Genomic DNA, 12,346 nt, shown 5'->3' with positions numbered 1-12,346 from the left:
TTTTTCACTCAGAGTATTAATTTCGTGGTTTCCGGTGTTAATAACTTGGGGTGGGTGGTCGGATCGGCCTGAAAGGTATACCAACCCCAGACGAACATTTCGTGTGAATGCCATTCAAATTTGGTTCACATCAGCTCAATACGACTACTTGCGGGCCATGGTGGTAAGATTTTAGATTGGGTGCTTCTCAACATTGATTAATTGCACTTTTTAAATTCCAGTTTCGAAGTCAACACCAATCTATTCAACTAACTCACTCTGACTCACTTCGTATAGAGTGATCAGTGCCGCTTCTTTTCAGTTCAAATGGACAGTCGAGATTATTTTGAAATCTTATATTTCTTGGCATCGGGATTTTATCCCAGAAACTAATCCGAGGTTAAGATTTCGCCAGAAAAGCAAAATAAAATTTTGTACACAATGGGAGGTTATTTTAGTGGTCTCAAGGCTATTTTTGCTTTAGTACCGTAACGTGCGATCCAGGCTGACTGATATGCATCAACAATGAAATCAACCCTTGCGCGAAGCTCTTGAAAATTAGCTTAAAAAATTTAGTGCTGTGCACTTCATAGTTGGTGTCGCACTGTTGTAAAAGATTGTCTTGATTGCTATACAGAATTTTACTGCCGCTTCGGCAAAATATCCATGAAATTTACATCTAAGGAGGTGTTGACTCAACGCTCCCTTAGAAGTTGACTCAACGCTCCCTACCGATGATGTTAAGTCTAATGGTTCTCACAGATCTAAGACTATTCGCCCCCCGATTTCGAGTTAACATCTACATATATTACGATCCGGGCCACGAAAAGCATCCCTGTTATCTGAGTCTATTATTGCCACACAAGGGCTCAAATAATCGGGACATCTTTTTGAAGTTTGAAACTGTGGAGGAAGTACAACATTGTCTAATTATTTACGATAGTGAGCTGAAAACAGCCGAGTGGTAGCTAATTGACTTTATTTTTAATACATATAGATAGTATTTATAATAACTTAGTTTTCTCCCTCCATGGCCTCCTCAGTTTTTAGCATTATGGCCAGAGCCTCGGTCATCATCGGGTTTCATACTTGAGTTTCCCCAAATCAATTCCAGATCATTTTGATGACTGCCTTCCCTTCCGTCTTCACTTTCTGATTTTTCATCTTGAGTTTATTAGATGACTGAACCGACGATGAAGCCGGGGCATGAAAGAGACGCCGATGACAAAAAGAGAAGCCGGATCAAAGAAGGGAATGCAGACTCGCTTCCGGGAAATCGCCCTTGCATCTGATTTTTCTTGTACCCTAATTTTGGAGACAACTCTATTTGTCTTTTTTGTCCCAGCCATGATCCCATACTTAGTTGTGCAGCTTTATTTCAATAAACATCCAGTGTCCCATTTGTCTCATCAATCAAAATTGAAAGTTTCAATGTACTCAATCTTATCTACTCTATATTAATTTTGTCCAATTTAGAACCTTGTTAAATTTGTGCACATTTGTTGTCATAAGAATCCGGTCGCTTTTTTGTTTGCTTTTTTAACGACGGGCTTCAATTTGTTTAACTTAACCGCGATGTAATTATCTTAAATAGATTGTCCTAATTACGCAATTTCCAAAGAGCCTACGTACGTACAGAGTTAAATCCGGCTCAATTTTATGCGGTCTACACTCCCACCTCTTTTCGCATCGTACACCCGAATGATGGCAATGTCTCTCAATAGTTATCAAAAAAACGTGCATACATTTGAACAATGCGCTTTATTAATTAATCATAGTTATCAGTTTTCGTCGCCTGACGACAATCCGAGTTCCTCAATTCTAACCTCCATTCGTTCCAAGAGGGACAATGCCTCCAGCAGTGATCATTCCCGTGCCCTGCATCGCTCCAGTGCTCTTTGAATTTTGCGCTTATAGGCAACGAGCTCATTCCTGAAGCTGTTTACCCCTCGAATGCTCGAATATGCGTCTCCTCCCAACGCAATCCGTCTCTCATTGTCCAATTGCTGGTTGTTTATTAATCCAAGGTGGAATTTGCTTTTCCTCCATCTAAAGCAGAATCTACACTTTATCTATGTATATATGAAAATATTGGTCTTGTCACCGCCATTTTAATTAATTGCCATTCTTTTGCTTTTTGATTCTTCTCTTAATAAAGCAGAGACTTGCTAAGTTGAACTTCTTCGTTTGTAAATTTCTCCGTTTAGCAAAACAGTTTTTTCCAGCTGCTTTCCTCAGAAGTTATCGCCTAATTCGATAGCAGGCCTAAAACAAATAGAGAACTGATTTCGATCCCTCATTGATTAGTGCCCGGCGTCGTTTCAATTCTGCTTCGCCTCGTCTCATCTCTGCCCGGTACACTAATAAACTCGTGCATGCAGAATTAGTTCTCTAACTGTTACTTAGATACTTGACATAAGAGTAGATTTTTCTCGGGCATTTTGCCGTCACGTGGTTTTCTAGCAATCCTAAATTATCATCCATTTTCGAGCATTTACTGATGTGTGACTGATGCATATTATTATGCTGGCATAAAATGAAGAGAAATTATTTATTCACAGGGCGAGAGAGAGAGAGAGAGCTAGATCGATAGGTGAGCGTAAAGTGAACAAATTTATTCCCAATTATGATACGTCATCTGTGTCATAAGTGGCATCCCGATTTATAATGGAAAAGAGGATAAATTGTCAGTTGGTATGCATTTAGTCCAAAAATCGACCCCAGTGCTTTTACAGACCAGATTTTAATAAGTGGCAATGAGCATTAAGCAGAACCCTCCAAAAAATAAAATTCTTTGTATAGATGATTTGTATTCGGATAAAAGGTTAGTAATTACAGGCCTTAAATTGTGAGTCAAAATTATGTGGCCTTTGAAGCTGTCAATATTTGTTGACCTCGTCAATTTACATGTATATTTGGGTAAAAAATGGACGGTCTTAAATCAATAGTTTAAAGCGCAATTTTTATTGAGATCAAGTTTGATCATGGAGCATTCTCACAACAAATTTTACAACGATTTTATGATAGTTTTGCTAAATAATCGTTGTTACAAGAAAAACCGTTCTTGGTTGTCTGAGCAACTTGATGCGAATTCTTTCGGCTTTGGAAGAATTCGGCCAGACGGGCGCCGATCAATGAATTCGATTCACCTGCTGTTCCCTTTATTCATGCTTAATGAGGCATCACGTTTGGCAGAATTTCTTATTGTACCAAAGTGTTCAGCCAGCGTGCAAAAGTCGCATTTATTCATCGTCATCATATTTCCCTTCATTAACACCACGACAACCTATGCCTCTTATTTACATTCCCCAGGTATCAACCGAATAACTAAATTAAAAGTGCGCCCGGCCAATTTCCGCCTATTTGTTCGACCTTGTCCTGCAAATTTGTTTTCTTCTGATTTTTGTTTGATTACCTCAAACACGACTTGGAACAAAAACTGATCCCATGCATTGCTAAACGTTCTTTTCTTTTACAGCTGCAATATTTTTCTGCTACAATTTTGTTACTTCTATTGCCATATTGCTACTGAGCCCTGGTGGAAACTGAAAACTAAAATAAGTCAAATTTAAACGTTTCTAGAGACACTTGTGATCAGACTCCCTCGACCGTACAAGTGTCAACTTTGCACTCAAAATCTCCAGGTCCTGGTAGACCTGAAGATGCAAAATAAACTGATCAGAGGCTGTTTCAATGAAATTTGAATTTGATTAGCGACAGTTACACTAGTGGGTCCGACAAACACATTTGAATAAAAGTAGGTATCGTCAGAGCTATGTTTTCCCAAAAAGCTTGGCTGAGAGGAATTGCTTTACCAATAGCCAACGACAGAGACGCAGCTTGATAAAAACTCTCCTTTTGGAGTCTATTGGCTCTGGTAAAAAAAGGTGTCAAGCCGCTAGCCATAGTCAGTACCCTAAAAATTTGGTTACAACAACTGTTGAGAAGTTTTTTTTTCAATAGAAATTTGCCCCGTTCCAGCTGTTGTGTCGCCATTTTGCAACAATGACATACAAACAAAACTCTCAGCGTTTTGTTGAAATGCAAAAAATATAACAAATTGGTACCAAAAGAATTGACCATTGTTAAGGCTATTCTAATCAGGCAATTTTGAGCTTAAGTGGGTCTAATCAGCGACAATTTCGAGCACACCTGAATCTGATTTGAGACATTGTTGGTCGCGGCACAACCTCATCGTGGAACGCTGGTAAGTCTGGTCAAAAAATTTACATCGAGTACACTTGAGCACGCTCAAACAACTTCGAGCAAAACTTTTGGTAAACACAGGTGGCGTTGAACGCACTTGAGCGGATAAAAAATCCCGCAAAGCAATTCCTCTCAGCCAAGCACAGGTAACATCGGTCAGCAACGGTGTGACCAAAGATTAATTTGGTCGGTGACAGTCTAATCAGAGGTCATTTTGCCTGTGATCTCAACCTGAGTGATTTGAAAAAAGTTTTTGAAAAGAAAATTCAAAAAGCAGGCTCTTTCAATTCAAAAATTGGTTTCAAAATGCCATCTCCATTAGAAACATCTAAATAATTTAATAAATGGCTCCTTCATCCAGTTTTTCTGACGCGTTGCCTCATATATTAATTTAATAGTAAAAATTTGGTACCTTTTATGAAATTCATTATCAATTCCATTCCAAGTTATTATATTTGATTCTCCTCCTTCTTTAGCCGGGATCTTTCTGAGCGTATCAAAAAATTTTTTGCGACGAACAGAAACAAAATCTTTGTCTCTCTCTCTCTCTCTCTCTCTCTCTCTCTCTCTCTCTCTCTCTTTTTCTGTCGCTCTCTTTCTCTCTGTCTCAAAATGCATCCCAAAATCGGCAATTTAGATTTTTCGTTCTACAGAAAACCAAACGCAGTATAGTTTTTGTATTCAGTTAAATTCAATCATTTGATCGATTATTGACTACATTAAGTATTTGTTTTAAATTAATTGTTCCGACCCACTTTAGTAGAGGATATGCTCAACCGCGTTTTTTTTGTTCAGCCAATTTTGGCCGGTCGATATGTTCATCATATTCAGTGTTATAAGTAGTATCATTAGAAAGCTTTCCAGTTGTAGAATTCAAATACATAAGATTTTTCGAAATTTGCTTTTGCCGGGGATTTACGCAGGATTAAAATTTTGTGATCGTAAGCCTCAATTGCGCTGTTTTGTTCACAGTTATCGTAATTCTTTCTACAATTTGTATCATTTTTGCTAAAGAAATTGTCAACGAAAGTGACTTTGTTTTTACATTTAAAGAGAAAAGAGAATTGCCGAAATGTTTGAACTGACCTTTATTGGCTCAAAGTTTGGCTAACTTTATGAAAATTCAGTATTGTTTCATTTTTTCATGAAAACTGGTACCAATTATGCTTCTTTAGACGACATTGACCAAATTGCCATGTAGCACTGTCAAAACTGCTGACATCATCTTTGTTTGCTCAATTAGGGGCTAGTAGCAGCTCTGGTTCTGAAGAAAGTGTTCTGGAACTAAAATTTGTGAGGCTTTTTGCTTATTTAAATCGATATTTAGAAAAATTGCATAATATGTCGATTTACTAAAATTTTTGTCGCAGCCTCAAAACGATAGAACAAGACCAGTTTTGTTCTCATTGTTTGTTTCTGCAATGCAAATGATTCCAATTGTGTTTTGCTGTGTTCTTTTCAAATTTCTTCTGCTTTTTTAAATTCCAATTACAGACAAACCACTTTACCTTTGAAGATTCAATTAAAGAGAAACTATGATCAAATGAGGGTCATTCATTAAAGGTCATGACTTCTGAGTTAAGCTCAACGCTTTTAAGACTCCGATAAAATAACTTCCTAAATTTTTGGTAGTTTTTTGAGTTTTGCAAGCATTGTTGATCTTTTTGTTTTCTCATGGCTCAGCAGGAAAAATCAAAAAGTCTAATTTGCTATCTATGGTGCAATTAATGAAACTGTCTATAGCTTTCAGATAAAAACTAATTTAAGCTTTTGATAATAGTCAGACATTAATTATTTACTTTGATATAAGGAGTATTTTTGTCAATTGAGATATTGTTAAATATTTTGAGCAATTACGCATTTATTGACTTGTATCAATAGCAGGGCAAGTTGTTGTTAAGTTGCGGTCTCTCAAAATCCAAAAAATAATGAAATATTTGGATTATAATGGGGAGCTGTCCTTTTTTCGGATTTTTTTGTTTCTTTTTTAAATGTTAATTAAGAAACACACTGATTTCAAATAAGAAGTCAAATATTAACAGACCAAAGTTACGTTCAAATAAAGCTGTATCATATACTGTAGGTTCGGCGAAAATCGTTAACAGTTTTTGCTTCAAAACTTTATTTGCGTAAAAATGATTTGTGCCTGTATACGTTGTTTTTTGCTTACTTTTGACTTAATTTCACTAATGAAAAAAACAATTGGCCTCTTAGGCCGTTACAAGTAAGTCATTTTATGTTTTAGTTGAAAACTTATGGTTGTTATGACTTCAGGATTCTGTAACTTTTGCCACATTTTATCTTGCTCTTGTCATCTTGCCTTGTAGTATCAGCAAATAGAGAGATGATGAGAGAGTGAGAAAGATAGAGAGCTAGCAAAAATAATGTTGATGTGAAGTTTTGAACTCTGCTTGTAATTGATGTCTTCTTGCAGTCTATATACCTAATATCACTATTGATTGACAGGCCCCATTGGCTGGTTAGGTGGCTAATCAAGTTAATTGGTTTATTTTCTTTAGCTGGAAGTTTTTGGTTGTGATGACTCTGTTTCTTTTCGAAAACATTTAACGGCTTTCTGAGCTGTGTCAATTTTTATCTTTCTTGTCACCTTTCAGCGATGTGTCAGCACAGAGAGGGGTTGCATACTTTTCAAGTGAAGCAGGATGGAGTTCTCATTGCAGCTTTATCTTTTAGCCACGAATTTTAATTAGAATTATTTTCGCGGACATTTTCGCTTCTGGACATTTTCGCGGCTGGATTTTTTGCTTCTTTAGACAACGTTGACCAAATTGCCATGCAGCACTGTCAAAACTGCTGACATCATCTTTGCTTGCTTAATTAGGGGCAATTAGCAGCTCTGGTTCTGATGAAATTGTTCTGGAACTAAAAGTTTTGAGGTTTTTTGCTTATTTAAATCGATATTTATAAAAATTGCATAAAAATCGATTTACTAAAATTTTTGTCGGCCAAAAAATCTGTTATAAATTTACTGGGAACAACTATGCTTTCTGGCAGCCTCAAAACGATAGAAAGACCAGTTTTGTTCTCATTGTTTGTTTCTGCAATGCAAATGATTCCGATTCTGTTTTGCTGTGTTCTTTTCAAATTTTTTCTGCTTTTTTAAATTCCAATTACAGACAAACCACTTTAGCTTTAAAGATTCAATTAATGAGAAACTATGATCAAATAAGGGTCATTCATTAAAGGTCATGACTTCTGAGTAAAGTGCACGGCTTTTAAGACTCCGATAATATAACTTCCTAAATTTTGGTAGTTTTTTGAGTTTTGCAAGCATTGCTGATCTTTTTGTATTCTCATGGCTCAGCAGGAAAAATCAAAAAGTTTAATTTGCTATCTATGGAGCATTTAATGAAACTGTCTATAGATTTCAGATAAAAACTAATTTAAGCTTTTGATAATAGTCCGAAATTAATTATTTACTTTGATATAAGGAGTATTTTTGTCAATTGAGATATCGTTAAATATTTTGATCAATTACGCATTTATTGACATGTATCAATAGCAGGGCAAGTTATTGTTAAGTTGCGGTCTCTCAAAATCCAAAAAGTATTGAAATATTTGGATTATAATGGGGAGCTGTCCTTTTTTCGGATTTTTTTGTTTCTTTTTTAAATGTTAATTAAGAAACAGACTGATTTCAAATAAGATGTCAAATATTTACAGACCAAAGTTACGTTCAAATAAAGCTGAATCATATACTGTAGGTTCGGCGAAAATCTTTAACATTTTTGCTTCAAAACTTTATTTGCGCAAAACTTTGTGCCTGTATACGTTGTTTTTTTGCTTACTTTTGACTTAATTTCACTAATGAAAAGTCCAATTGGCCTCTTAGGCCGTTACAAGTAAGTCATTTTATGTTTTAGTTGAAAACTTATGGTTGTTATGACTTCAGGATTCTGTAACTTTTGCCACATTTTATCCTGCTCTTGTCATCTTGCCTTGTAGTATCAGCAAATAGAGAGATGATGAGAGAGTGAGAAAGATAGAGAGCTAGCAAAAATAATGTTGATGTGAAGTTTTGAACTCTGCTTGTAATTGATGTCTTCTTGCAGTCTATATACCTAATATCACTATTGATTGACAGGCCCCATTGGCTGGTTAGGTGGCTAATCAAGTTAATTGGTTTATTTTCTTTAGTTGGAAGTTTTTGGTTGTGATGACTCTGTTTCTTTTCGAAAACATTTAACGGCTTTGTGTCAATTTTTATCTTTTTTTGTCACCTTTCAGCGATGTCTCAGCACGGAGAGCGGTTGCATACTTTTCAAGTGACGCAGGATGGAGTTCTCATTGCAGCTTTATCTTTTAGCCACGAATTTTAATAAGATTTATTTGACTTCTGGACATTTTCGCGGCTGTATGTTTCTTTTTTGCTTTCGTTTTTAAGGCTACTTTTTGAATAGATAAAAGTTATTTTCTAACATTATGAATTTTTCGATCTGTTCGAAGTTTTCGATCTGTTCTTCATTTGGTGGACCGTTATTTCAAAAATTTGGATGAGTGTGCGAACGCACATTACCGAGCCTCCTTGTTAACACTCTTGTCTTATTTCTCATTTTTGTTTTCCGATTAAAGTTTTTGCAAAATTCATTCAATTAAAAATAAGTGGCAAAGGATCTAAAGCACCAAATTGCTGATCATTTCCAGCGCATCATCTCCGAGCATCAAAGGTGTCATTTAGTTTTTCTCCTGGTCTTCCTTTTCTAAGAATGGTTTTGTTTTTATCTTCAATTAGAGGGATGGGAAAAAATTAACGCACACTGCAAATACCCTCAATGATTTTGAAACACTTGAATAAAATTGCAATGAATGTTGTATTAAGTATAGTTAAAAGAATTTTACTCGAGAAGAATTCACACTTGATAAGGGCGGTTTCAATTTTTGTTGATTGGATTGCCTGTTGGCGCAGTTAATCTATCCTGATGCCCGGGCCGAGGAATTTGGCCGAAATTATGTAAGATCAGCGGCAACTAGCGTTGACACGTCGGAAAATTCACGCAATTTTCTTTCATAATTTTGCGTTGAATGCGTTGAATTTGAAGACAAAAATTCAACGCATTCAACGCGAGATTATGTAAGAAAATTCCGATTTTCCGACTTGTCAACGCTAGTTGCCGCTGATCTTACATATTTAGCGTTGAATTTAGCGTAGATCTTACATATTTAGCGTTGAATTTAGCGTAGATCTTACATAATTAGCGTTGAATTTAGCATAAATCTTACATATTTTTGCGTTGAATTTAGCGTTGATCTTACAGAAAATCAAAGCGTCCACTTGAACTATTAACTTCCAGTTGCGTATGGGACCCGAACTGCTGACCTCCTGTTTGCTTGTCGCCTCTTCTACCATTGTGCCACAGTACCTTGGTTTCCTTAAGAGCCGCAATTCTTATAAAGCGTAGATCTTACATATTTTGCGTTGAATTTAGCGTAGATCTTACATATTTTGGATTAATTTTGCGTAGTATTTAACTTAGCATATTCAACGCATTTACCATGTGGGGCGTACTGGGAAAAATTTAAATTTTTTTAAAAGTTTGGAAACAATTTTGAACTTCTGAATGGTCTGAATTGGTTTTTGCACCGTAAGAGAGCACTTAAAGGATATTTGTTGCTGACTTCTTTTTTCTCACTTGTGCAGTATAGGGGATCGAAACAGTAAAAAAATTAATTTTTTGAAAAAAAAACTTGAAAAATTTGAAATCGTAAAATGGTCTGAATTGGATTTTGCACTAGAAAAGAGCACTAAAAATGATTTTTTTCTGACCTCATGTTTCTCACCTTTGCAATATAGGGTTCGAAACAGTGAAAAAAATTGATTTTTTGAAAAAAAAAGAACTTGAAAGATTTGAAATCGTAAAATGGTCTGAATTGGATTTTGCACTAGAAAAGAGCACTAAAATTGATTTTTTTACTTCATTTTTCTCACCTGTGCAGTATACGGGATCGAAACAGTAAAAAAATTAATTTTTTGAAAAAAAACTTAAAAAATTTGAAATCGTAAAATGGTCTGAATTGGATTTTGCACTAGAAAAGAGCACTAAAATTGATTTTTTTTTTCACTTTTGTCACATCTGCAGTATAGGGGTTCGAAACAGTAAAAAAAATTAATTTTTTTTGAAAAAAACTTGAAAAACTTGAAATCGTAAAATGGTCTGAATTGGATTTTGCACTAGAAAAGAGCACTAAAAATGATTTTTTTCTGACCTCATGTTTCTCACCTTTGCAATATAGGGTTCGAAACAGTGAAAAAAATGATTTCTTGAAAATACTTGAAAAAGTTCTGAAATCGTAAAATGGTCTGAAGTGAATTTTGCACTATAAAAGAGCACTAAAAATTGATTTTTTGCTGTCTTCACTTTTCTCACCTCTGCAGTATAGGGGATCGAAACAGTAAAAAAAATAATTTTTTGAAAAAAAACTTGAAAAATTTGAAATAGTAAAATGGTAGAATGGTCTGAATTGGATTTTGCACTAGAAAAGAGCACTAAAAATGATTTTTTTCTGACCTTATGTTTCTCACCTTTGCAATATAGGGTTTGAAACAGTGGAAAAAAATTGATTTTTTGAAAAAAAACTTGATAAATTTCTGAAATCGTAAAATGGTCTGAAATGGATTTTGCACTATAAAAGAGCACTAAAAACTAATTTTTTGCTGATTTCACTTTTCTCACCTGTGCAGTATAGAGGATGGAAACATTAAAAAAAATAATTTTTTGAAAAAAAAACTTGAAAAACTTGAAATCGTAAAATGGTCTGAACTGGATTTTGCACTCTAAAAGAGCACTAAAATTGATTTTTTTTCTGATTTCATTTTTCTCACCTTTGCAGTATAGGGGATCTAAACAGTAAAAAAAATTTTTTGAAAAAAAAACTTGAAAAATTTTAAATCGTAAAATGGTCTGAATTGGATTTTGCACTAGAAAAGAGCACTAAAAGAGATTTTTTTCTGACCACATGTTTCTCACCTGTGAAATTTTAGCGTTGATCTTACATAAAGTCAACGCATTCAACGCTAATCTTACATAAATTTGCTTTGAATTTTGGCGTAGATCTTACATTTTTAGCGTTGAATTTAGCGTTGATCTTACATATCTAGCGTTTAATTTAGCGTTGATCTTACATAAAGTCAACGCATTCAACGCTAATCTTACATAAATTTGCTTTGAATTTTGGCGTAGATCTTTCATGTTTAGCGTTGAATTTAGCGTTGATCTTACATAAATTCAACGCATTCAACGCTAATCTTTCCATTCCATTTCAGACCACTTTACGATTTCAAAAGTTTTTCAAGTTTTTTTCAAAAAGTCAATTTTTTCTTTGTTTCGACCCCTAGGTTGCGTTGAATGCGTTGATTTTATGTAAGATCAGCGCTGAAATTCAACGTAAAATATGTAAGATCTACGCCAAGATTCAACGCAAAATTATGTAAGATTAGCGTTGAATGCGTTGAATTTGTGTAAGATCAACGCTAATTTCAACGCTAAATATGTAAGATCTACGCCAAAATTCAACGCAAAATTATGTAAGATTAGCGTTGAATGCGTTGACTTTATGTAAGATCAACGCTAAAATTCAACGCTAAATATGTAAGATCTACGCCAAAATTCAACGTAAAGTTATGTAAGATTAGCATTGAATGCCTTGAATTTATGTAAGATCAGCGCTGAAATTCAACGTAAAATATGGAAGATCTACGCCAAATTCAACGCAAAATTATGTAAGATTAGCGTTGAATGCGTTGAATTTATGTAAGATCAACGCTAAATACAACGCTAAATATGTAAGATCTACGCCAAAATTCAACGCAAAATTATGTAAGATTAGCGTTGAATGCGTTGAATTTATGTAAAATCAACACTAAATTCAACGCTAAATATGTAAGATCAACGCTAAATTCAACGCTAAATATGTAAGATCTAAGCCAAAATTCAACGCAAAATTATGTAAGATTAGCGTTGAATGCGATGAATTTATGTAAGATCAACTCTAAAATTCAACGCTATATATATAAGATCTACGCCAAAATTCAACGCAAAATTATGTAAGATTAGCGTTGAATGCGTTGAATTTATGTAAGATCAACGCTAAATTTTAACGTTAAATATGCAACATCTACGCCAAAATTCAACGCAAAATTATC

The 12,346-nt window shown here is 34.8% G+C and overlaps 1 protein-coding gene across 1 annotated transcript in view; it reads left to right on the top strand.

The window, feature by feature from the left end:
- Nucleotides 1–1,079: 1,079 nt before the first annotated feature.
- LOC142339329 (putative protein phosphatase 2C T23F11.1) overlaps nt 1,080–12,346 on the top strand; it is a 37,423-nt gene continuing 26,156 nt past the window's right edge. Inside the window, exon 1 of the mRNA XM_075389302.1 lies at nt 1,080–1,279. The gene's annotated coding sequence lies outside the window, so the exon portion shown is untranslated. The remainder of the gene's footprint in view (nt 1,280–12,346) is intronic.

Source organism: Convolutriloba macropyga, chromosome 5 (assembly GCF_964194025.1).
Source record: "Convolutriloba macropyga chromosome 5, txConMacr16.3, whole genome shotgun sequence".
In the NCBI taxonomy this organism is placed as follows: domain Eukaryota; kingdom Metazoa; phylum Xenacoelomorpha; order Acoela; family Convolutidae; genus Convolutriloba; species Convolutriloba macropyga.
This window is presented reverse-complemented; position numbering and strand designations above follow the sequence as displayed.